Here is a 27553-nt window from a genome sequence, read left to right on the forward strand (position 1 = left end):
ATCTCTGTTTTTTCATTTGTGGTCTAGTATGATCTGCTTTCATCTCTGGGAGGTTGGGATTAGGGGCGGGTTTAAGGGAGGGGCTTTAGTTCAAGTTCAAGTTAATTTTATTTATATACCACATTTAAAAACAGTCCAGGACTGACCAAAGTCATCATCATCATTTATTGTCATCATAAAAACATTACAAATGTTGTTACAACGAAATTTAAAGTGCTACTCCTGGTACATATATAACAAATGCTTTCATACCATTCCTCAAATCATGCCCTCACACAGAATCATACACACACATACACATAATAAGACAGGTCACATAAGAGAAAGTGCAAATACAATCCAAAAGTGCTGGACAATATAAAATTATATAACACAACAACATCAGAAGGAAAATAATTATTTGTTCAAATAATCATAATTTTTTTAATGATTTACCTTGTTAAAATTCATACGAATTGTCCACCTCATATAATAAACTTCCCTGTGGGATTAGGCTGTATGTTGCATTAAGTAGCAGTGTTTTTGTATGCTAATATCATACAGTAGTTTTAGATGACAATTGAGCGTATTGTTCATATTTTAATAATTATAAAATATCCTTTTGTGAAACCTATCATCTGTCATTTTTCATGTTTTTGATTTATGAATTATCTTTTTGTAAACCATACAGTACTTCAATGTTTGTGTTACCTTTTTCTTTTTTGTGCTTTATAATGTTTACGGTATAAGCTATGAAACAGCACACTGTAAAAATACTTTGCTGCCTTAAAATTCTTTGTTGAATCAACACGGATTTACAAGTCATTTCAACTTACTATTATTTATCTTGACTAAAGTTGAGTTGTTATAACTACAGGTGAATTATAACTTATAAAATTAGACTTTTCTCAACTATATTTTATAAGTTGTGACAACTCATCTCTGTTGACATGACTTGTAAATCTGAGTTGATTTAACAAAAAATTTTAAGGGAGCAAAGTATTTTTTTACAGTGCAGGTTACCTTTATGTCAATTTATTGTTTTAGTTACATTTTAATAACTTTTATCTTTTCTCCCGAGCAACACAGTTAACCCTCATTATATTTTAACCCAATTTAATACACCAAACCTAAACCCTGAAATATTTCCTCCACTACTCAAGTGTTTAAGTTTTAATGCACAAATTAAATTATTTATCTTATTCAACAAGAAATTTTTAGTTGAATCAATTTATTTTAGCTTATTTAAAAATCTGGATTTTAAAATGTTACACATCATGCATTGCAGCATGTATAAATTAACTGCTACTGTTATGTGAGTGTTGTTTTGCTGTTTGTTATTTTAATTTATACTACTGCAGTTGTTTTTGTTATCATTGTTGCTTATTATTTTTTTGGTGAAGTTAAGAACTCATGTTTTCACCTCATGAGATTTGATTACACTATTGAGTGTGTTGAGTGTCTCTGTGTGAAGTTAAAACTTTTACTTTACTTGATGTTACCTTTGCATTGCAAGCTTTTTTGAGAGGCAAAGACTACTCTTAAGATTATAAGTTTAATAAAACTATGTTAAAATAAAGAAATGTGACATGAAGCTTCTCATATTGTTAACTGACCATTTGTAGAACAGCAAATGTTTTGTTAATCTAACAAGAATATATTGCTGGAACAAGATATTTTACATGCAGTGAACAAACATTTTAATTGCCTAAAAGTCTTTGGTGTCCCTAGAGTATATATGTAAAGTTTAGTTCAAAATACCATATAGATAATTTATTATAGTATGTTAAAATTGCATTTTGTACGTGTGAGCAAAAATGTGCAGTTTTAAATCCTTTTAAATGCAAATGAGCTGATCTCTGATCACTCAATGGCAGTGCCTTGGTTGGAAAGTGCAGTTTAAGGTGCGGTATTACCCCCTTCTGACATCACAAGAGGAGCCAAATTTCAATTACCTATTTTTTCACATGCTTGCAGGGAATAGTTTACCAAAACTAAGTTACTGCTTTTTCTACATTTTCTAGGTTGATAGAAGCACTGGGGACCCAATTATACATGGATAAAGTCAGATGTTCATGATATGTCCCCTTTAAGTAGATTTAAATTAAAAGTTACTTGTTTGTTCAACAAGGCAAAATTAAAAATTTTAGGGCAGCAAGTTACCCTATGCTTTAGAAGTTGAAGGAACTTTTCTGGGCGTACAGTAAATAGCATTAGTATTTTATGCAAGATTTTATGCTGTATTAGACCACATCTGATAACCTATCATGTGAGTAAAATGTGTGACAACATAGCATTCTGCTCTCTAAATGATACATCAAACGGCCAAAACTAAAATAAAATAGCTAATTGCATTTTAATAATTCCAAATGTGAGATTTAGAGATGTTCATGTTAGATCTGGATGAGAAAAAGAGCTGATTTTAATTCTCCTCACATCTCAGGCAGGTGCAGCCGCGTGCGGGGCATTCACCTGAGGCAAGAGCCCGTCAAGAAAATAAAAGCAGCATAGCAACTCGATTCACGTGCTATCTGTCAACCGGTAACTCACGTCAACGCGAATATGTATCCGTTTGTACAGATGTGTTGAGCTTTCAATCGTGTGTATCAGAAAGCACGCGGATGCGGTCAGAATTCTCCCTGACTCTCTTGCTGTGAATGGTAGCGTCCAATCTCCCTCAGCCCGCTGTGCGCATTCAGCGCGTGCCTCCGTTTGCCTTTAATCAAAGCGAACGGTTGTAGAGCCTCGCGATCTTGCCGCGCTTTAACGAGTGCGCATTTAAAACAATCGGTAACCAACGGACACCGCCGTCTCATTGACTGTTCCTTCAGCGCTGTATTACGCTTTCATGCGTTATCTGTTTCTTTTAAGTGCTATACGTTTAAAGGAATTTCATTTACCTGTAGAAAAGTACAGATTCGTCGGGTTGGCGTTTGGAGGGACATAAAAGTTTCCTTCGGGAAATGAACAGGCTGTTCAGCGCAGGTAAGATCTTACATTTCTATGCCAAACACTGCGCGCTTTTGCGCATCACGCTGTGCTTTCCAACACTTGTACGAATGCTAGAAAAACAACGGTGGAAGCTTAATAACAAATCATTTTATTTAAAAGACCCTGCTGTGGGATGTTAGTGCTGGTACCGTGGATCTGTCGCGCTGGTTTCATCATCCTCATCCTTCCTCATTAGTTCTGGCGATTTAACGGCATGTCGGTTTCAAAGGGGTTGCGGTGACAATTTTTTAGTTTGCATGCATCTTTCGAGTATAGCGTTTAGTTTGTTAGGGTTTTATAGATGTATTTTTGCAAATATATTCGAGGCAACCTTGAACTGGGCAGCCGCATACCATCACTGTCCATCTCATGTGAATCGCCTGTTCACTTGTTATTTCCCTTTTGATAGCGACGCATAAAGTCATGTCAGCCGAAAAACACAGGAATAGCTATACTAAAACTACAATTAATGTTAGTCTATATGCTCAATAAGGTCAGAAACGACACTTCAACGACTGCCTATTAGTGTTTCTGCACGAGGAGACGGTTGTTGCCACAATTTATGACAAACTATATTCACTGTTTTTGAGGTCTTAAAAGGATTATGCACTTCTGGGGTCGTCTGCTATGTGCCTAAGTGAAAAATAATAATATTTTATGGTGTACAGTAGGCTACTTATTATCAGGTTGCTTCAAATTCATAAGTTATTGTTTCTCTGTAAATCACAGATGTTAAATAAATGTTAATGTTGCTCTATATAGACTTAAACACTATGACATTTAGCATTGACTTCGAACTCATTTTAAGTTAAAAAAATTCTTCTCTTTCATCTCTATGCATGTCTTCCTCTCAATTTCTGTAGTTACTGAAGTAGAATATAAAGTAACTCCACTGCTCATGGCAAATATGTGTTTTGCACTTTATTGCACATAACTTTTGTCAGGATGTTTCCTTTTCCATGCTTTATGGGGAGTTTAAAGTCGGTAAGTAAATGTGCTTATGATTGCTGTGCCGCAATAGAAGGGGAGGCGGTCAGACGATAGATGGAAAAGATCAAGAGATGAAGGTTCCCCGTCGGGCCTCAGGCTTTCATCCATTCCTTCTATCTTCCCCTGTTCCTTTACTCCATCTAATCCCTCTCTCATGTACCATATCTCTCAATTAGAGCCTAAATCTAATGGACACGGAGCAGAGAGATCCGCTTAGGGCAAAGACGTGAGAACGTGTGATGCTTGAGCAAAATGAGTCAAATCTTCTTCAGTCTTCTTTACAGATACAGACAATCAATCTGGCAAATGTGTTTCCCTCCAACCCCTTACTCTTAACACACACACGCTTTTTTCAGTACACACTTTAAAATCTCAGCAGTACATCATGCAGGTATTATTGGCTTGCTGTATCATAAATACTGAATATTCAAGCATGTTTTTCGTGTACTTCTTACTGTGTTGTAGGATTTGGATGCAGGGAGACATCCAGGTACATTACTCGCATGCATACACAGTTCAAGGTGATGAAGACCTTGACAGCTTATCCCACAGTCCAGTTGGCACCTGCCAAACATCATTATCAGACTTTGGTTCCGGGTTTGTGTGTGTGTTAAACCAGACAGGATATTTGGATGTAAACACTATATGTGTAGATAACTCAGTCAACACACTACGCCCACATGGTCTGAGCCACTAAACAGAATTAATGTCGGACAGCCGTGCATGTCATATGCAATCCCTCAGACTGGCCCAGTTGGCACAGTGTAAATCCTGCTAACGTTGCAAAGCAGGCAGCGAAGAGCCGATCACACTTAACAGTCTCACTCTCAGTCACTCTCTCGGTTAGCGGGTCTGTGTGGCCTTAACCCCCTTAAGCTCACACACTGGCTCATTGCCTTCTTTGGGCCGCGAGCAGCGTGGCTCTCTCCACAAACTCCAAAATGAGAGCAGATGCTCCGTTCAACCCGGCTTTGCTAAGCACCTTTGCTGAATGTAAACTCCTTCTGTTTGCATCCGACTGTACCCTAGAGCCTCGCTTTGCGAGAGTCTCATTTTTCACACTAAGTGCAAAGACATGTTGACAAACAGCAACAAATGTCCAACTGGTTCGAATGTCCATTTAAGTCTCTTCTTGTTTTACTGTATGATTGAAAGACCTTATGCGGACTAAAAATGTGTGTGCGTGTACCGTGTCCACTTAACCATCCTTGGGATTCCAAACAAGTCTTTGTTTTCTCGTGAAGCCTCAAAACAATTACGAAACGAATTACCTATTGTTTTTTTGGCTAACACAGGGATCCTCTGAGAAATCCAGTCCCATCTGGACATTAATGTTTGTGATGTGATATATTATTTTTCACAATGCTTTTCCTGATTTATTTTGACTTTCTTAAAATATACTGCGACTAAAGTTACATTCATCTGGCGGCTTTTTAAGCATTGCCATTATGGATTTAGACCATCTTTCTAACTTTCCAGTGCTGGCATTCCATCTGACATTAAAAAAAAAAAGAAATCAATAAAGAGGGTCCGATCACAACCTCCTTATAACATCTATTGTAGTGGCGGGATCAGATATAATCCTCAGTATTTCATTCTTTCCTTGGTTTATGCAAATCAGTGTAAAATTATGATCCCTATATGGACGTTTTTGCGGCAACAACATAAACGGCTTTTGTGGACCAAACTTAACTTCCGGTAGACTTCTGCAAAGAATCAAAAGCGAATAAACCATTACATCGAGCTAATGTTATGGTATAAAATGAATATATTTAATGTTACCTAAGGATCATTAAAATCTTGCCTGGCTGCCAAATGTGACTTGTTGAGCGGATTTACTGCATTCTGCAGAAAAGAAGGCGTGGCGTTTATTGCGTTTTGGGAAAAAAGGGAGAAAAGATGACAGAATAACACAGCGGATATCGGATTTTGCATAAAATTAAATTTACCTTTTAATACTGACCTGATACAATACTGATTTTGGTGGTAACTCATTTATAAAAAAAAAGGCGTTTATCGCGTTTTGGAACCAAACACTTCAAGTCTTGTATAAGTCTTTGGTAGGTTTTATGATGCACACATCCAGAGCACATGACCTTTAATAATGCCAACATCCAAACAATAGACACTCCATCTTAGTAAAAACTACAGAGGTCCAAATACTTTCTAAATCAGTACATGTCACAGACGACTTATGTTAATAGTTTAAACTCTACTGTTTGGAAAAACTAATCCTGTCCATGCAGATAATACCCTGAAGACTAAAAGCGGCGACTACTTTCATGCTTATCTTTTAAGTTACAGCTTTGATTTTTGTAAACTGTTATTTTTACCACTACCATGGCTACTGGACCACAATAGCTTTCTAAAATGTGTGTATTATTATGACAGCAGGTATCCTCTTTTTATGTGTGTTCACATAGCTTCAGATCTGGGTTAGTGCTGACAGTGTTTATTTATACCATCCCCAGCTTCTACCCAGAACATTTGAGGACACACAACAGCATCAGTCTTCATTACTGACAACATAAGCCTGACCCTGTCCAACCAATTAGCTTTGTTAGGCAAAACTCTGGTTCACGCCTGTATGTGTGTGCTCGTGTGAATATATTGGCTTGGCTGCTGTAGTCCATTTGCAGTTATAGGAGTGTCTGCATCATTATCATCAAGCTACCTCCCGCTAGTCCTGCGTCCTTCGGCCAGGACCGCCATGTGTGAAGGAGAGCTGGGAATGGGACCAGATAGATGGTGGGAAGGGGTAGCTTATGTGTTGGGGGCTGGAGTGTATGTTTGGGCAGTCGAGATGTGTTATGAGTGCTGGGATGCGTGAATGCGTGGTGGTCCCTGTTTTGGCCACTGAGGTGACATAAGATACCAGATTTGAAATTCTGCCTCCTTCAGTAAGTCAGCAGAATGCTTATGTGATTGTGTGTGTGTGTGTGTGTGGAAGGCAACCTGGGCGTTGACACATTAGGTGTATGGCCTCTCTTCTGTTCAGCACTTTGACAGATGTAGACAGTGATTCCAGCCCTCAGCAGATTAAGAGATTACAGGGTTGGGTTGAGGTGTACAGTATAATAACCCTAATGCCTCTAAACCACACACACACACACACACAGCTGAGAACATCATAGCACTGGTGAATGATATTTGTCCTGCCATTCTGCAACCGTCACCTTCCGCAATATTTCTTAATGACAGGTTGGACCAGTGGTGACCATTGAGCTAATGGCCAATGGTTTTCAGTACTAGTTAGACCGGAATAGGTTCGGCTTACCTCGGTGCAGCTCAGGTTGCTTTTGATAAACTTTAATTAGGTTATGGTGTCAAATCCACAACCTAGATCCTAACAGCAAATTGGAGGCTTACTGTTAGAAACATTGTAAGAACAGTCCTTCTCACTTCCATTTGCCTATCAATCAGGGCTCAAAGCATGATGCACATCGGTAATTTTTATTTTAAGAAAATTTTATAAAAGCAACAAGGTCTGGACAATAGGGGTGGGGAACGGTCCACAAAGCCCACGGTTTAGTTCGGTTTGCGGTTCTTCACGGTTGTTGTTGTTTTTTCTTTTAATTGTTAACACTCCAGAAATTTACTTCAGCATATGATATATAGCTTAATATCCACAATTTAGGATACAGTATTAACAAAATTGTTATACTGTATCATGTAATCATGCACAAACTGAATTTGACTTGATGTTAAGCACATTATTTGGACCATCTCTGAGGAAAGCTAGGTGAGATTTTGATACAGCAAGAGAGAAGACATTGATGACATGCTTTTCATTTATTTGGACAAAAAAAAAGGAGAATGTGTATTGTTATCTCTACAGGAACTTATGTGTCATTTGCACACAAATATTAAAATTGAAGCACCAAAGATTAAACTGAAGATTTAACTTGCATTTATCAAACTGCCAACTTCAGTGTAGCTTTAAGCCTTGTTTATAATTGACACGTCCACACAAACGCGAGGGTGCGCGTGGCAGAAAATAACGTCAAGGCGGAGTAGGTTGTAGTGCACGTTGAGTGCATGACCCTATTTTGCTTGGCGGTGTGCATGTCAAATTTTGTAACTTTGCACGCGGCTCCACAACCCAAAAAGCACAAGCTACAGGCGAATCTGGCCGAGCATGACGTCTCATCACACCGGCACCCAGTCTGTGCATCGAGTATAAACACCTCCCCAAACGGACGAGGTGCGCGCGCAGTCTGCAGACGCTCGCGCTGTGGATATACATTTCTTATAGGAATAGTCTACCCTTTTGCCATATTAAACTATGTTATTACCTAAACGAATTAATACATACCTATCTTTTTTCAATGCGTGCACTGTACAGCGCGTTGTGAATGTGTTAGCATTTAGCCTAGCCCCATTCATTCCTATGGTACCAAAAAAAAGTTTTATTTTGTGGCACCATACTTACTGGTATAACTCCTGATGTAACAGTCTTTAAATAGGAAAAACACGGAAGTGTTTGGTGGCTTCCCTGTTTGATACCATAGGAATAAATTGGTCAAGGCTAAATGCTAACACATTCACGACGCGCTGTATAGTGCACGCATTGAAAAAAGATAGATATGTATTAATTCGTTTAGGTAATAACATAGTTTAATATGGCAAAAGGGTAGACTATTCCTATAAGAAATGTATATCTGATCCTCACTTTATATTTGGAAATATATGTATGCACTATATATAAACCTATATGCACACACACACAGACTCTATAACATCCGCACCACCGTGGTTGGTGCATTACCTTCACAGTGGTAAAATACTGCCACCTTCACAGCCCTAATGAAAACTTTCCTCTACCTAAATTATAAATATGTCTTGCCTCCGACTAGCAATATGAAATTGAATCCTAAATCTTTAAGGTTAGGTTTAGGGGTTGGGTTAGGGGGAAGAGGATAGTATACTGAGATAATATACAGTTTGTACAGTAATAAAAACAGTATGTCTATAAAATGTCCTCACAGAGATAATAAACTAGACATTTCTGTATGTGTGTGTTTGCACTTGTACATAAACAAGGGTTTAAGATCTTAGTAAGAGAGTTCCTGATTGATGGAGTCTCATTGCAAGTGTAAACTCAATGCTGATTTGGCTGTGGCCCAGGATGCTATCTTCAGCCTGTATTAGAGAGGAAGGTCCCTCTAGGCATCTGTCACCGGTGCCTGCCCTGTCCAATACCCCTCTCCATTGGCACACATTGGTGCTGAGTTACAGCCGAGCTTCCCAAAACCATCATCCGCCTGTGATTCCTGGCAATGGCTGTCCTGTTCCGGCAGGGTGAGGCTGATGGGACTCAAATAATGTTCAGTCTTAAGTTATGCACCTCTGTTGCATTGACTGTAAATGCTTATCAGACACAGATTTATTTATTTATTTACAATTTCTTGAAATTCATACTTTTTATTGATATGATTTAAAGCTTATTCCATGGTTTACGGTATCTCTGTCTCTTTTCATTATCCCATCTAGTGCTGTAGCCCTGTAGCCGCTGCTGTTGTGGTTTGTTGTGGGTTTAATTTGCAGTGCTTCAGGGATAGTGGATCACATTCAATTCTACTTGTACTGGTGTACGTGCTTGTGTAGAAAAACAGAGGACAAGAGGGACTGGTTATTACATATATGTGCCTGACAGCTGAGTATTTCTTCCACAATGCCCTGCCACAAGGGTTTTGTCCTTAACTTCAATAATAACAATTTAAAAATTGCACATTGTTTTTATGTCATATTTAGGCAATAATGTTTGAGATATATAGTTGCATATAGTTATGGCTAAAGGGCTTTTTTAGACATGTGTATCAGGCAACATTGTAAGGATACATTTTTCATTAAAATGCTTTTTTTAATTCGTAAAGTGTTATCTTTTGATTAGAAGTCACTGACATATTACATTTAGCTGACAATAAACACTGTTTTGACCAATTGGCATTATGCAACACTGTGATGTAATGTATGACCAATCTTTTTGTAAGAGGAGACAAAGTACAAACAACAATGCTGAAAAAATTGATAATGTGAACGAGGGAGAGAGACAGTTTTTAGGGCTTCAGATCAGATAACATCTCATGAGACTCGAATCAAAAGTAATTACATGAACTGACAGGGTGATTTAATTTATTCAGTTAAAAACTGTTTTTATAGTTCTGTTTAAAGACATAAGTGCATATTCATTATAAACAGATTGGGATAAAGCATCTGCGCTTTATAAGATATGGATGTTTGCTGATTAGTTGAGTGTTTAATCAGAATTTGTCTAGCTTTCAAGCACATTAATAAATAAAGATGACGTATTAAATAAAAAACTAAATTTTTATTTTAGTTTTTTATCTATGTTAACTAAATTATTTAAATCATCAGTCAACGGTAAAAAAAAATCTTTTGGGCATTTTTTCCCTCAAGGTTTTGTTTTCTCTGATCATTATCCTGATTATAGTCAACACAGATCTAATTGTTGTGTGCAACTCTTAAATTTACTAAAAGATAAATGAAGATAATGAAAAATAATTCCCTGTAGGCAGTGTAATATACTGATCATGCAGTATGTTAAGTAATGAAAAAAATTCAATAAAACTATCACAGATAGCCATTTAATTATTTATTTGTTTGTCTTTAACATCTGGGCTGCTCAACATGAACATATGCCTACTTGAACCTGTTGCATATTGACAAAGATATCTCATTGGTACATATTTTACGAGGTGGCTAATAATAAAAACATTTTTGTACAATTTGCTTTTGCCCCTGTGATGTTGGGGTTAGTGGCAGGTTTTTTTTTTTATAATCATATGTTTTTGTATGATTCACTTCGTATGAATTTAGCCAATTCATAAAATAATATACTATATTATATACTGTAGACATTGCGACATGATGTGCATTTAGTTGATTTCAATGCTAAATTAAATTGACTATTTCTGTTTACTAAAGACCACATACACTGCAAAAATGATTTTCAAGAAAACATTTCATATTTTTGTCTTGTTTTCAGTAAAAATATCTAAAAATTCTTGATGAGCAAAACGACCCAAGAAAATAAGTCTAGTTTTTAGACCAAAAATATCATATTTAAGCGATTTTGTGCATAAAACAAGCAAAGAAATCTGCCGATAGGGTAAGCAAAAAAACGTGAAAATTTTTCTTAAACACTAAATTCAAGAAAAATTCAAGAAAAATTAGCTTACCCCATTGGCAGATTTTTTTGCTTGTTTTATGCACAAAATCGCTTTAATTTTTACATATATTTGGTCTAAAAACTAGAATTATTTCTTAATTTAAGAATGTTTAGATATTTTTACTGAAAACAAGACAAAAATACAAATTTTTTTTTCTTGAAAATCATTTTTTGCAGCGTACATGTTGCAGCTACCTTTGGAAAGATTACACCAAAGTCAAACTATTTGATTTGGTGCTGTTTCATGAAATGAAAAAAAAAAACACAATAACAAATCAGTTTTCCCTGTGGTGATGTATATTCAAGTGAAACCAGCTTCTGAAATAAAATAAGGCAGGGCTGGATTTGAAATTCTCCATCGTGATCTGATGGGATCGTTTGAGGTTGGGTCGTGTTGCTAATTGCTAATCGCAGCGATCTTCTCTCGGAGCCGCCCACTAGGGGGTGGGACAAAAAAATAGATTCTTAGATGAATTTCGATTCGGACGTGGGCCGATTCTGAATCGATTCACAAATGTCAAGAATCGATTCTTAAATGTTAGTTTACAAAATAATAATGTCACGTTATCAGAACCAAAAGGGGGAACTCAACTGGGGGAGCGGTGATGCACACGGACAACTTAAGAGAGCGCGCACTGCACGAGCGCATAGCGGAGCTTACAAGAGCAGAAGAGAAAGAAAACTTTAAATGCTTGTAGGACTATACTGCATATATCTCTACATTGAATTTAGGGCTGTCACCATTACTCTCTTCTTTTTGAGGAGTTTTAAAAAAAATCCTTAACTCCTTAAAATAGCGGAGATGCGGTTTAGTGAAACAAACTAGAAAATTACAACATTATCAGAAGCAAACAAATCAACACTACGCTGCCTCTCTCTCTCTCTCTCGTTTGCTCGATCACACAAACACACACACCGTGCGCGTGGATCAGCTCATGCGTGAGGCAAGAATGCGCATCCTTGTGAATTTTGGAAGTTAAAGACGACTGAGCTGGAGTGGCCTGGCAAAACACATTTGAGAAGAAAGGCGCAGCAACTCAAAAAGACCTGCATGTATCACAATTACTCTAAAAGACCATAATGACAATTTCGCGCGTGGAGCAGCAGTTATGTGCGATCTACCGGTATTACCTTTGCGATCGATGTTTTGGACACCCCTGTCCTAAACCATCCGCTGACTGTTTAGATATAACATGAATATACTTCTGTAAAAATATGCACATAGTTTGTTATTCAGTCGCTGGGTGCGCTGCATTATATAAATACAGTGATACTGCCAATCACTGTGTATAATGATGATGATTAGACGCTTAACGTTAGTCAGTTCGTGGAAGTTAATGCCGGTTAACATATAGAATTAATATGTCACGTTTAATTACTATATTTACCGGTTTTAATGTCTTACAACAGAAACAGGACATATATGTATATAAGAATGACATAATTTATCCCTTAGTTGCATTAAAGTACAGTATATGACAGTTCAGAGACTAGTAGCAAAAGCACAAACATTAACCTGGCATTGAGAGCAAATGTGACGTAATGATGTCACAGATATGCAAATTTGTACGCAAGAATTGATTCTGAATCAAATCGGGATCCTAAGAATCGATTCTGAATTGATTCATGAGGGTCCAAGCGATTCCCACCCCTACCGCCCACCTGCCATACCATATGACCGATAGTAAAGAGAGATCGTTTTGAGAAGGGGAGGAGATTTGCGTTTTTGCTTAAAGATTATGAGGGCACATGAATTTTAAAAAACTAACGAAGCTCACAGATAAGTAACTTGTAAAAAAAAACTATGTAACAAAACAAATAATATTTTTTCTTTATATTTTAATGGCAACTTTAAGTAAACAATGATTGTGGAACTCATTTTGCTTACTTATGTATTTGCCATGGAATGAGACCACATCCTACAACGTGCCTTTCGCCAGGTAGACAGTTAGTATGCATTGGCTGTTTTCCTATTTACCTGATTTGAACTACATGCATTTTGAACACCAAGTAAGGTGCTAACCATCTGTGTCAAGCGTCACACTGAGAGCAATCTCACTACTCTCTGCTCCTCGGTAATATCACAGAGAAAAAGGAACGAGAGGTCAGGTCCAATGATTTATGATTGCAATGATGCGTCCAGGACCGAAATGATTAATCTCTGCTGGGAACACTTTCAGGAATACAAGTTTAACCTCTGAACACCCTGTCCCCAAACACATCACGCGCAAACTATCTGGCCTGCACTTCAGAGAGTTAGAGGAGAAAGATCTTACCTCCTAACTGGGGGTGTTTTGTATGTGATGACCTTCTCTGGGTCTGTGGCTGTGTCCTTGCTTGTGGATAAATGAATGTGTGTGCATGTTTGTCTGCCCTACATGCCTGATCTAAACTATACTGTATGTGCACACACACAGACACATCAGAGTAAGCTGCAATGAAAGATAAGACTTCCTGTTTAGCACACACGTGAATCTGTATAGCCATCTAAGATCACAGTTCTTATGAATGCTTCATTAATAATGCACTACTGGTTTGTGATGGTCTTATTAGACAGTGAAGGACACAGAAAATGATGAGTATTTTTAATATAAGTTAAAGATACATTTCGATAGAGGATGTGATCATTTTCATTTTGGCATTTGTGTGAGAGTGGACAGCGAGTATAATGTTCATGTGGTTTAGTAATTTTTCTTTTGTGTGTGTGTTGAATATCAGTGCACAGGTGACATGAAAACTCAGTCTGTGGCTATTGGTCGGAAACAAGTACACTCTAAAAAATTTGCTGTAATTTTGCAGCTGGTTGCCAGTAACGTACTGTAGAAGATAAAGTCAAAAATGTTTCATGTTCATTTAACTTTGAACAAAATGTTGCCAGTAAATAACATAAATGTAAAATCTACAGTAAGTTACTGGCAGCTAGTTGCCAGTAATACCCATTAATACTGTAATTTCTACAGACATTTTTGACGTCACAGAGACCTATTTTTGTCAAATCAAAATTTAATAGTGCACGCATTGTACCTATAAAAAAAAAAACGAAACCGTACACTATTATGAACATCTTCAGAAACTCTAGCATACTTAACAAAAGAAGTGTACTGGGATAATCCTTTGTTTTTTTTTAAGACTTTATTGTTATAAAACAACTCTTGAGTTTCCAAACTTAAAAGAACATAAATATCCGGGTCGGACTCATTGCGAATGGCACGGCACAGACAATAGTTTGGGAATGTTTAATGCTGTAGCTTGATGTTAAAGGAATAGTCAATTTTCTTTAAAAAAAATCCAGATAATTTACTCACCACCATGTCACCCAAAATGTTGATGTCTTTCTTTGTTCAGTCGAGAAAAAATTATGTTTTTTGGGGGAAACATTCCAGGATTTTTCTCATTTTAATGGACTTTAATGGACCCCAACACTTAACAGTTTTAATGCAGTTTAAAATAGCAGTTTCAAAGGACACTAAACGATCCCAAACGAGGCATACGGGTCTTGTCTAGCGAAACGATTGTCATTTTTGACAAGAAAAATAAAAAATATGCACTTTTAAACCACAATTCTTGTCTATCGCCGGCACGACCTCACGTAATTGCGTAATGCCGTGGAAAGGTCACGTGTTACATATGTGAAACGCACACTTGCGGACCATTTTAAACAATAAACTGACACAAAGACATCAATTAGTATCATTACACATACAACAACGTCGGAACGGTACTCTTTCTCCACACTTGTAAACACTGGGGCTTAGTTTCGCATACGTCCTCCGTGACCTCTTGACCTAATGAGGTATAACGTGAGGTCGCGCCTGCGCGTCACATGACCGGAGATATACGAGAAGTTGTGGTTTAAAAGTGCATATTTTTTTATTTTTCTTATCAAAAATGACAATCGGTTTGCTAGATAAGACCCTTATGCCTCGTTTGGGATTGTTTAGAGTCCTTTGAAACTCCGTTGAAACTGCTATTTTAAACTGCATTAAAACTGTTAAGTGTTGGGGTCCATTAGTCCATTAAAATAAGAAAAATCCTGGAATGTTTCCTCAAAAAAACATAATTTCTTCTCGACTGAACGAAGAAAGACATCAACATTTTGGATGACATGGTGGTGAGTATTATCTCGATTTTTTTTAAAGAAAATGTACTAATCCTTTAAGTATTCAGTACTTTGTGTCTCTAGAACTACTCTCTTGCCATGCCCCCCTCACCCCTCTTTGGCATAAAAATTTGTCTCTCATTCCCTCATTACCAGCAGCATGTAAAAGCTGCCTAAACAAACCTAATTAGCTCATTAAGATCCAGACTTAACTACCTCCTGGGCTTTGTTCACATACAGCAGACTTCTAAATGTTGTGCCTGATTTACTCTTGTAGCGGGAAGACCATGTGATTACTTTGCCGGGTTCACTGTATCTCGTGTTCTGGCGTCTTCTCCTGCATCTTACTGTATGATTCTCCAGCTCTCTCCCACTGAGAGCCTTCCATTACAGAACACACTGACGTTAAATCGGAGATTGGTATCATTAAATTCACATTAAGCAGGCAGTAAAATATTGATATGGAAGTGTGCAGCAGTTTGGTTTTGGTGCAGAAAAGGTAAAGAGCATTTCGAGTCGGAGATATGCCGCTGAATTTTAATGCTTCTATTACCACTGATGACAGAACAGGTAAATTGTTTTTTTCTCCTTTCTTCTCTAACTCATTGGTTTTCAGTTTGCATCTAGTTATCGTCTGTTCTCATTTGCTATGGGGAAACAACTGTTAAATGTTTAGGCCAAAAGTGCACTTTTTAGGAGTAGTGGCCTAGCTGTTAGAATGTGTTTTTTTAGACACGTTGAGATATAGTGCTCATGTGGGTTTAAATCTGGACCCTGGCCAGAATTTGTTTGGGGTGCATGACTTTTGAGAAACGTTTTGGAAATGGGAGTCGAGCCGAGTACCAAAACACACTTAGCCAATCTGCAGTAAGGGGCGTGTCTACTAACCGACATTGTTGCCTGGGTTGGGTTGAAGGTCCAGATTTTATTGGGGTAGGGGAGTGTTTGTTTAGGTGATTTCAAATGTCAACATTGGTTTTTAGAGATCGTGCACCCCGCCTTTAAATGGCGAAATCACAAAATACCCAAGTTCTCAACGGGTTCTCAACGGGCCTAAAAAATTACAACCCGACCGGCCCGTGGCTTTCAAAGCTTGGACCCGATGTTACCCGACACATTAACATGAATTATCTGCCTGAACCCCAGCCCGGGGCCCGCCCCCTTATCTTCTCATACACGTATTATCATGACCAGCAGACGGGATTTCAAATCAACCTGAGATTATGTTCATGCCTTTTTACAATACAAACAACTGTAACAATAAACTTTAAATATATAAATACACTATATAAATATGCCTTAAATTAAAATCACACAATAATTAATAAAAATAACTCAAACATGTACCCAGCCAGTGGCTACCCCTCCTGTAGTAGGGACAGTTAATTCACCTGCAGCAAGTTTACATTTCACCAACTCCATATTCTTCTCCAGGCTAAAGGCGCCCCTCTCCATGATACACGTTACACACATCAGCCAGACGTTCTTTATGGTGAACAGCAGCGATGATTAATACATGTTTTTTAACTGAACGGAAAAGATTAAGCCCGAGGTCTGATCCGAGTCATTTGCTTATATTTTTGACTCGAACCCGCAGGTCCCGTCGGGTTTGTCGGGCCGACACTACCCGTTGAGAACTCTAATATGGTTACTTCTATTATCACATCTTCTATACACAGCAGTGTTTCTCAAACTTTTCAGCGTGCACCCTCTCGTGTACGGTGCATTCCTCTGCACCCCCCCCAAATAAAATTCTTGACATAAGACAATCTCAAACTTAGAATTTAAAACAAACAAAATATATTAACAAATTATATAATGTAGGACTATTTTCTGAGGTTTAATTGCACATAATTTATGAATTATGTATAAAAATGTTATAAAACTGGGCATCCCGGCATCACCCCCCCCCCCCAGTTTGAAAACAACTAAATTCTCTAATCTTCTACATATAAATGTATGGATTTTATGGATTGTGATCCTTTTACAAAGTAACAACATGTGAAGGACAGAATAAATCATATTGTCAATCTTAAAAAAAATGTTAGTTGACAGTTTCTGTAATGAACTCTCTGTATAACTAAAGAAACCCTAAACCTGTCTGCATATGAATTTTTAGATATTGTAAATTTTAGAATAAAAACACTTTTCCGAGTCTGCTCCAACCTACTGTAAGTGAAAGCTTGATAAATGCCTGCACAAAGATATTAAAGCAGGGCACGACAATATGGAGTGCCCGATGGCCCGGGGCAAGCATGAACAAGGCTCAGGACAGTTGACAGAACTGTCACTTGCCCGATTCGGGCCATTGCTGCATTGTCACTTAAGTTTATCATTGGCACGTTTTGCCATTTAAACATTTCAGGCAGTGCTAGTTTTGTCACAGTGCAGGTCACTGCTGTCACAGTTTAGCATGCTAACTATCCAAGTACATTTACTCAGGGATTATCACTTACATGTTGAAGTTACTTAAAGTAGGAATTCTATTGAGGGTTGAGACATCCTTCCCTTGAATTCTTGCTCTACAGAATTTGTTTTCATCATCTGGCTGAAGTTTCTTTTTGCTTTACCTTTCCTTAATCTGCCTTATGGTTGTGTCACTCAAAAGCATATAATCAGTAAGTCACCAAAACGCTTTGGGTTTTGCATCTTTTCAACTTAAAATTTGTATGGTCTACAATTATGAAGTATTAGCTTTTAAGAAACGACAACATATTTGCAGTACAGTGCTACATACAGTATGGGCCTGCGTGTATGTATTTGTATTTTTGAGCTCTTCTGCCTCTTAGTGGTGTTTAATCCTCAGGATTTTAATTAAGTCAGTGCTGTAATTAAATAGGCAGGTGCTAATTTGTCTTAAGTCTTCAGTTTTTGGGTCAGGATTTGAATGTGTGTGTGCCGTTGAGCAGTAAGCTTGTTGTGAGATTGTGGATTTGTGCGTAATCGCACACACGCATTTCATGCGTCACATGCGTTTCGCATTGTCCAGTGTGTTTATGTGGTCTGTTTTGTGGTTCGCGAGATATTGAGTGAGGGAACGGGACTCTTGTGCTGTATCAATATTTGCATGCATAAGAAAATTGCAAAGTGAAAATTGTAAGTGATAAACTAAAGCAACAGCTAGTCATTTACACACAAAAAGCCACTTCTGTGAGGTTCTTATTGAATTTACATGCCGATCGATTTCGATATTTGCTGACAAGGGTGCTATTTTAAATACTTTGTGTCTCATAGCCAGCAGGTCATTTTGGCGCCCTATAGATTGCTCATGTAATAGGTCTTCGTATTTGATGAGCCCACTAGCTTGCCCTGAGCACACGTCTGTGTGTGTATGTGTGTCTGTGTGTGTTCGTGTGTGAACGATCTCTTAGTGCTATATTGCAGCCATAGGGGCACAGACTCACTTCAGTGTCTCTATTGATCTATTACCCCTCAAAAAGCCCCTTACACTCCTACCCTGCAGACTCGCACGCCACCAAGCAAAATCTCTGTCTCTCCTCCTCTGTACACAACAGTCTCAGGGGATAATTTACTAAACAGTTGCACCACCACTTTTGCATGCAACACTTCGGTGCAAAAACCTGCATCATATTCACTAACCACATGCAATCTGTTTAAACAGTGTACTGCAATAGTGCTTTCAGTATTTGTATCAAGTTCTTATTATGCAAATAAGGCTCCTTATAGTTGCATCATGTTCTTGAAGTTCAGTGCTATGTTCCTGCCACAAATAACATTTCACTATTACTGCCTGTAAATAGATTTAAATCAAACAGAAAATCATGTAAAAGAAATGCTTGAATAAGTTATCTAGTGATGTGGTAATTGATGAACAAATGATGGCAAAGAGCAGCATATGTTCATATGATGTAATTGAGTGCACTTACTGCAATTTAAAGAGCTAATGCAGGTGACTGGCTCCTGTATGAACATAGCTGTACAGCGTTAGCATGTTATGCATGGTCGTGTTAGTCTTCTGCATCTTCCAAATATCTATTGTAATGCTCAGTTTACGTGCTGCAATTTCTAATTGTGTGAGTCATTTCAGTGTTCAATGCTAAATCTCTCTTTTTAACAATTTCTTTAGAGACTCGAATGCTAAACAATGCAGGTAGTGGGTGCACTTAACCTGTTGTCATGCTATTGGCTTGTTTGTGTAAGTTAATAAGTTTTTTACAAAGGTCTTAGGTTTTTTACAAAGATCTAAGGTGTATGGAAGGGACTTAAGGTGTGCTATTTTACAAGGAGCTGTGAAACGGAGTGTCACTATGGACCTGGGCTCCTGGAGGAAGTGATGTCGTGACACATCACGCAGCTGACCTTCGCACTGCTGCGCTGAACTGAAATGATAAAGTATTCATCTATAGCCTACTGTAAAGTCACCCAAGGTTAATGAATTATGAATTGTTGCTAATCTACACAGAATCAAACTGGAGGAATTCTTAATGCACATTTTTATAAATGGTGTTTTAACAACAGCTGTGACAATTGGGTCGACCCGCTGTGTTTATTCTCGACCCCTGAGATTACCTTATACTGTAGTGATCTGCATTACAAAAACCTCTTATTAAATTACCAAAAGACCCACCACATGGCAAATTCACACAATTAATTCAATTCTTAATGGGTTTACATTCTTTCAGACATACTACATGCAATGTCTGTGATGTGTGCGTATTATAGGTAAGTGTATAATGTAAATATTTTAGACCATTTGTTTTAGTTTTAGTATTGGACACTTTAAAGTCCACATGAAATCAAAATTATTTATTTTGTTGGTTGCAAGAAACAACATTTTATGAAAAGTAGTTGAGTTTGTGAATATAGGTGGGGGTTAGTACACCCCCCAAAATTCTGTTATCAGGAACTTAAACCTTTACATTAGGCTGCTTTAAAGTCATGAAAGGAAGAAGTGATTGCCTTTTTTTCCCCGTTGTGACATATTTCTAAATGTAATGGCTTCTGATTTAGAAAAAAAGGTAGGACTTGAATTTGTCCATATAGAGAATTGATTGGATCATTGGAAGTTGGGTCATGTTGCTATTTGCTAATCGTGTTGTCAACTATTTTCAATGGAAAGTAGGCTGCTTGGACAGTCCCTAAATGTCACCAGATTACGTTATTACGTAATTAGCATATCAGTGGCGTCATCACATCGTATTTGCATTCTAACTGTATTGACACTACCTAGATGAATTATTGTAAATGCACACGAAATGTATACAGATCTCAAGCTACGGATCATCCAAAAAGTCACTAAAGACTAAAAGTCGCCAAAGAGGTCTTATGCTGTGTTTACACCAGCCGTGGTAGAGGCGTCAAGCGCGACTGATTTCAACGTTAAGTCAATGTGAAGGTGCGTTGACACGCGTTTGGAGCGGTAGACGCAATTCCGATACGTGCGAATGGTGCTTTTTGTGCATTTTATGTTTGACACGAATTTGCGGCTGACGTCCGAATTAAATATTTGACATTTGGCGGATTTTCGCGCCGTGTTAACCAATCAGGAGCCTGCTTGCTGCTGTGGCGGCAGCCCTGCCCGGAGTCACTCATTTAACTTGAAGGAACGCTTGATATTGTCCGTGAGCAGTCACCCGGAGTTATACAACACAAGTTCTTATTTTTAAAGAGACAGGAATTAAAAGGACCTCGCTTGGAAGAATGTCAGGTGAGGACATTGGGCAACCTGGTAAGTTGTAAATACACATTTCACTTTTTAGTCACGTGACGTTTATCGACCGCGGCATTCCCGCCATTTTTTTTTTACTATTTTCCCCCCTATAGTAAGGTGACCAAATACAAACCGGTAACTCTCTTGATGAATGCACGGTCAACATCAGCCATCTTGCAAACAGACCACCGCATAGCACTTGCTCCTCCCACAAGAAGCAGATTTTGTCTCTGACTTGCGTCAAATGATTGCTATTTCCAATCATTTGACGCAAGTCAGAGACAAAATGCATTCAAACTGTAATAACGGCAAACTAGGCGCGGTACACGCGATTTTGACGCCTCAAAAGTGCCTGGTGTAAACGCAGCATTAAGTCGCTAAATCTAGCGACAAAGTCGCCAAGTTGGCAACACTGGACATGGATTCTTAAAAAATATTGAAGCTCACAGATAATAAAAATATAAAAAACCACAATATTACGATTTTAATTTCAATTTCATGGTGATTTTAAGCTTAAAGGCGCTCTAAGCGAATCTGTGCGACGTCACTTTTTGTTGATGTTTGAACTGTTTTCAAACAAACGGAGCATAGCTAACTCCTCCCCCTCCCTTCCGTGCTTTCATGAACGCGCCCAACCCCCACCCCAAACCTTCTTGTCGTTTATTGGCTGGAACACTTTGTTATCGTTTCTGGTGGTAGGTTTGGCCACTTTGTTGTTATTGCAGTTTGTGGAGCCTAGGCTGTCTACAGAGATCGCGTTTTTTTACAGTTTGATCAGCGGACAGGGAGCAAGCAGATAGTGAGGAGATGTTTGCTTTATGTAACAAAAAATGTTTTATGGTCTAAAATGCGTGAATTCGCTTAAAGCACCTTTAAATGATACAATTAAAGTGTATGGTGAATGGTGTTTTCCATAAACTGCGCAACAGTAGCGCAGTCTTAATTAAGGCAGTTCATGTCAAGAAAGACAAATAGGACTATGTTACATAAAATGCAGTCTTGTGAAGTATTTTTCATGAAGTATTTGACAGAAATGTTAATTAGGGCTGAGATGAAGTCAGGGTTAGGTTTGTGACGTTGTTAATCCTGCTGGTTTCGCAGTGCTTGATTAGGTCTGGTCCCATAGGGACAGGAGATTTTCCTGTGTACTCAGAATGGCTCCTCAATAGAATTACACGCAGCCGGTCCTTCAGTCACGCTATTTCACACACAATTTATAGCGAACGCCTAAAATGTTCACTCCAATCTCTTTCAAACAAGGAAAAAGAAAAACTAGCATAAAAAATCTGTCTCTACATACATACATGTAAACTGTGTGTGTGTTTTGTGATGGTGTAAGTGTTAAGGGATTTGTCAGATTAACAAAGCTATCTTTGGGGTCAGTTAATGGCCAGAGAGCTTTGTTACAGCCCACGCATGCATATAGAAACATTTCAGGCTTCAAACACACTTCACAGTTTATAAATTCTGACAGCCGTGTATTTCTCATCTTCTAGATGTGATTGATTGTTTAGCTTTAGCAAAGGTGCTGTCTGTTAACACATTTATTCAGAGAAATAGACTATCATTGCATGGCACACTGTGTTTTTCTCTGAGGCTGAGACAAGCTGTGCTAATGTTCAGTTCAACAGCATGATGGCAAGTGTGTTGTTGCTTTTTATAAAACAGTCCTGTAAACAAGAAGTTAATATTGGACCAGTTATTTTTTTAATTTTCTACCACTAAGGAAAATAGTTTCAATAGAAACCAATGCTGAATCAAGTGTTGCACGTTGCTGAGCAACACACAAACTGACAGCGTGTCTGGTACACCATGTAATAAGCTTGGTGTCGGGGCACTGATTATCCTGTCAGGGTTTATTTTGCAATTATGCCTTACCTACTGTATAGGATAAATTCAGGTAAATTTGGTGTTTTTTAGTTAAGGTAAAATCAGATACCAGGACTACTTTTTACAGTTATTTAATTACCACATATCGTTAATGCTGTATGTGGGCCTTTTTACATATTGTGTCAAAGAGCTCTGACAAAAAGCAAGAAAAACGTTAAGTACACTTAGGCCTACTACTAAAAACACAATTATCTAAAGAGAATTTCGTACATTTTTAAGCAAAGCACTGTCTAAAACAGTAAGATTGACTCTCAAAAACAATACTCGCTTCTGTTTTTCATCATTTACAGGAAGAAGAGAAGCATTCTGATCTTAAGGGCCCGTGTCCACCGCTTATTCATAAATGCCGACTGTGGGTGCTTGGCTGCGTTTCTTCAGCTGAATGCTTTGGTCGCAATGATCCTTCTGTTTTGTTTATCAGCTGTTCTACGATGAGCTGGTTGGTTGGTGTGGTATTTGTCCAGCCCATCCTTTACTCTAATTGGACGGCTGAGTCGAAAGTGACATTAGGCATGTTTTCATCCACCTATTTTTATGCTCATTTTATCACATAAAAAACTCTGGATGGAAATTCCAAGATGCACATAAATGTTAAAAATGCACATAAAAAACATATGTGCTGAACTGAGTCGGATAAATTTCTTATCCGATAACAAAACATCCGAACTGCAATGGAAACACATTTACCGAATGTTTTTGACATTTTTGGCATTTGGTGCCAGTTTATGAGGAAGTCCCTTATGAAAATTAACCATGGTTTTACTACAGTAAAAAAACATGGTTACTGTAGTCTTTGGATGGAAATACTGCTATTGTTAAAACACAGCGTTTTTCCCAAAGTTGAACATTTTTCAACACCGCGACCGGTAAAAACGCGAACGTTCGGCTCTCAGCCCCTGACCAGACACACAAACAACTTAATTACACAAGACTTTTCTGAGATAAAAAATAAATCTTTGGTATCCCCAGAGTACATATGTGAAGTTTTAGCTCAAAATACCTTATAGATAATTTATTATAGCATGTTAAAATTGCCACATTGTAGGTGTAAGCAAAAATTTGCAGTTTATGGGTGTGTCCTTTAAAATGCAAAATAGCTGATGAACAGCATTACAAGTAACGTGCATTACATAATAATATACATTTTCTGCAGTATTGAGTAAAGTAAAGCATTAAGTAACTTAAAAATAACGTAAGTATTACTTTCCATAAAAAGTATCGCAATTGGTTACTTTTTTGGGGAGTAACTTAACTTAATATTGTAAAGCATTACTTTTAAAAGTAACTTTCCCTAACACTGCTGATGAAATGCAAACACTGATCGCAATGGTGGTGGTTTGTTGAAATTGAAACTCAATTGTGCTGTCAATTATATTCCTCTCTCTGCACTAAATGGCAGTGCCGTGATTGGATGGTGCAGATAAAGGGGCGGTATTATTATAATAAGATCCCTTTTTTGACATCACAAGTGGAACCTAATTTCAATGACCTATTTTTTCACGTGCTTGCAGAGAATGGTTTAGCAAAACTGGGTTGTTCTTTGCTTGATAGAAGCACTAGGGACCCAATTATAGCACTTTAACATGGAAAAAGTCAGATTTTCATTATATGCCCACTTTAAAAAAGATGCTGGACTTTGTTAAAACACTTTGTTGGACACACTGCCTAATTCTTCCCCTCTTTCAGTTGATTGCGGTTGCTCATATGTCACTGCAGGCTTATTGGAGCAGCTGGCCAGTCAGTCAGTCTGTGTGAGTGTGATCTGGTTTATTGAGCTCTGCTGTAGCTGTCAGGCTGAGGAGAGAAGTCCTGCTGTCCACAATCACACTCGATCAGCTCAGGACGCTCAGACATGTCCCGCACTGCACAGGTATTGGGCTGCATTAGTGCGAATGTGCCACAGGAGGTGAATGCTTTGCCACTGCAACAAACGTGTTTGCTTTGTGAGAGAAGTTCAATAACGTCGTATCCAGACAACAGCTGAAGTTAGACAACTGTAGGCTGTCGAGCAGCATCGCCGAAAATAAACACAGGTTTTACTATTTTGAAGCAGTGCACTGTGAAAGCCTATAAATCTCTCCAGAGCTTTTTCGATTGTTGGATTTTTATGGATGAACAATATACTGTGAACGAAAACTAACAGTGCGTTAGCGAGAGATCCACGCAGTTGTAGTCACACCTTGTGTGTTTGTGAGTTAGTCGGGCTCTGTTCCTAAAGGAGGTCGACAGCTGTGCGTACGAGTCAAGTGACGCATTTAATTCTCTATGTGTACCGACAGGAAAGCCTGTGATGACCTTACCGCCATATATTCAGTAACAGATGCACAACAGAAGGCTCATTGGTTTCAGGACCAATATATTCATTGTCATGTATTATTAAAACCATATAGAGGTCTAAAAACTAGCCATACAGTACACTGTTAGAAAATATGTACTTTTTATAACGGTCCTAATATGTTCCATTAGGTACAGATATGTATACATTTGGTACCAATATGTACATTTGAAGTACTAATATGAACTTTTTAGGTGTACTTATAACAGTGTATGTAGTAATATTACTAGTAATAGGAAAGGGAATTTTTTACAAATCAGTCAAATCCTGATGTGCAAAATCAACGTTTCATCACATTATTAAAGTTAAATCTATTGCAAAGGCTGTATAACTGCACTGGGCTCGGAGGTACCATTTAAGGTCCATCTCTACGAGTAAAAGACAGCTATTAACAAGGCAACTTAAGGATTCCCATTGTCCACAATATGAATCACCTTGGGTGACTGGGCTGGTTGATTGAAAGATGCATAAAATTAATCTTTATTCAGGTTAGTGAAGAGGTCATTTAGGGTGTGCTAATGTAGTTAAATACAACTCTTTGCATCAGTTTTCCATGTTAAAGTTGGCAAGGTTAGAAAATGGACAGTTTATCTTACAAATGAAGAAATGTATAATTACAAAGTCCATTTAAAGGACGAAGCTCCAAGACCAATTTCAATGCCACTGTGTATTGTAGATGTTTGTGTTTGATTACAGTATTGCTCAAGGTCTCATGTAATGTCTGTAAGTTGGTTTAAGCTTTGGTTTCTGTGTTTAAATAAAACATGCAATCTGCTGTCATCCAGTTACACAAACTGTTGGATTCAAAGTGAGTTTTAAAGGATACAGCCAGGGCTCAAAATTAACTTTTTTATTTGGTAGCACTGGTGCTCCCAACTTTAAAGAGTTAGGAGCACCAACAAAAATGTAGGCGCACCCATCCAAAAATTAAAAAGCACCACAACTACAATGTATATGTTAATAGATTTATTTTATTAAAAATAAAACACCACCACTGGCCTTTACACATTCTATGGCCAGCATTTAAAATTTGGTCTTTTATTTTATTTATTCAGTTATTTATTTTTTGCTGCATATATTCCTAAAATAATACCCCAATGCTGTTATAATAGTATAGCGGCAATAATAATTTAACAATTACAGGTAACATGATTAAGATTACAATAGAAAATCTAGCAAACACGTAAAACACTGATTAATTGTGACATTACTACTACTAAATAGGCAATGTTTTAAAAAATACAACAAAAACATACCATCAGCATTGTCATGTTCCACATCAACATGGACCACAAGGATGTTTTGTCGGATGTCCATTCACCAGCGCATGGGCACATACACTATCAAACACTCTTTGACAGACAGGTTGGTGTCTCCAGCAATAATGAACATTTTTGTCACGACACGTCTGCCGTTTAAAGTTTTGATTCCGCCACCACTGTTTTACAGGATTTACAGTAAACACAGTAAGTTACATCGAGCCATTTTCATAGCGGAGATACTCGAAATCTTTAACCACTCTCTCCGAAAGGTTTAACGTCAAAATAAAAGTGGTGGAGTCGCATTTGAATCCGGATCGTCGTCATTAATTACAGTAGTAACATTGGCTGTAGTCGGCTCGTTCTTGTCATGCTTGCGGTTCGTCTTGTCACATTTTCACATAGCACGGCAACAAGGAATGATTGACGCTCATATTAGCCAATCTGCGGTCTTCATTAAACGCAAGATCTTAATGGTGAAATTTGATTGGTTATGTAACGTTGGAGAGAACACTGAACCTAGGACAGCAGCACGCAGCATCACAATCTAAATCAAGTCGCACCACAACAAAATAGGCAGTCGCACAAATATTATATTTTAAGGTTGCACAGATTCAATTTCGGTTGCATATGCGACCAAAATAGTCGCAATTTCGAGCCCTGGATACAGCGCTTCATGGATGTGTTAGCATTTAGCCTAGCCCCATTCATTCCTATGGCTCCAAACAAAAGTTTTATTTTGTGCCTCCATGCTTACTTGTGTAACTACTCATGTAACAGTCTTTAAATAGGGAAAACATGGAAGTGTTTGGTGGCTTATAAATTCATCCCTGTTTGGAGCCATAGGAATGACTGGGGCTAGGCTAAATGCTAACACATTCACGACGTGCTGTACAAAGATTAAAAGTGCATGCATTGAAAAAGATAGGTATGTATTCATTTGTCTAAGTTGTGGGAAGAACATAGTAAAATGTTGAAAAATTGTGGTGGTTTCCTTTAATATTGTACAGTTGATTCAAGAACAAATCTGACTCTATAGAATTAATGCGGTATACAATTGAACAGGGCTTTCAGTAGTTAAATACTCGTGTATAGATTTGGGGGATCAATAAACTCCAACTTTAGTGAAAGATCTTTTACACTTGTA

The 27553-nt window shown here is 37.9% G+C and overlaps 1 protein-coding gene across 8 annotated transcripts in view; it reads left to right on the plus strand.

The window, feature by feature from the left end:
• Positions 1 to 2465: 2465 nt before the first annotated feature.
• The window catches only part of tenm2a (teneurin transmembrane protein 2a), a 361970-nt gene continuing 336882 nt past the window's right edge, over positions 2466 to 27553 (plus strand). For 5 of the 8 annotated variants that reach the window (XM_055177251.2, XM_055177253.2, XM_055177255.2 and 2 more), the window contains exon 1: positions 2467 to 2964. The gene's annotated coding sequence lies outside the window, so the exon portion shown is untranslated. Of the gene's footprint in view, positions 2965 to 27553 lie in introns of all 8 variants that reach the window. The other 3 variants (XM_055177260.2, XM_055177256.2, XM_055177252.2) reach the window with 2 other exon arrangements.

Source organism: Misgurnus anguillicaudatus, chromosome 16, assembly GCF_027580225.2.
Source record: "Misgurnus anguillicaudatus chromosome 16, ASM2758022v2, whole genome shotgun sequence".
NCBI classification, from domain to species: domain Eukaryota; kingdom Metazoa; phylum Chordata; class Actinopteri; order Cypriniformes; family Cobitidae; genus Misgurnus; species Misgurnus anguillicaudatus.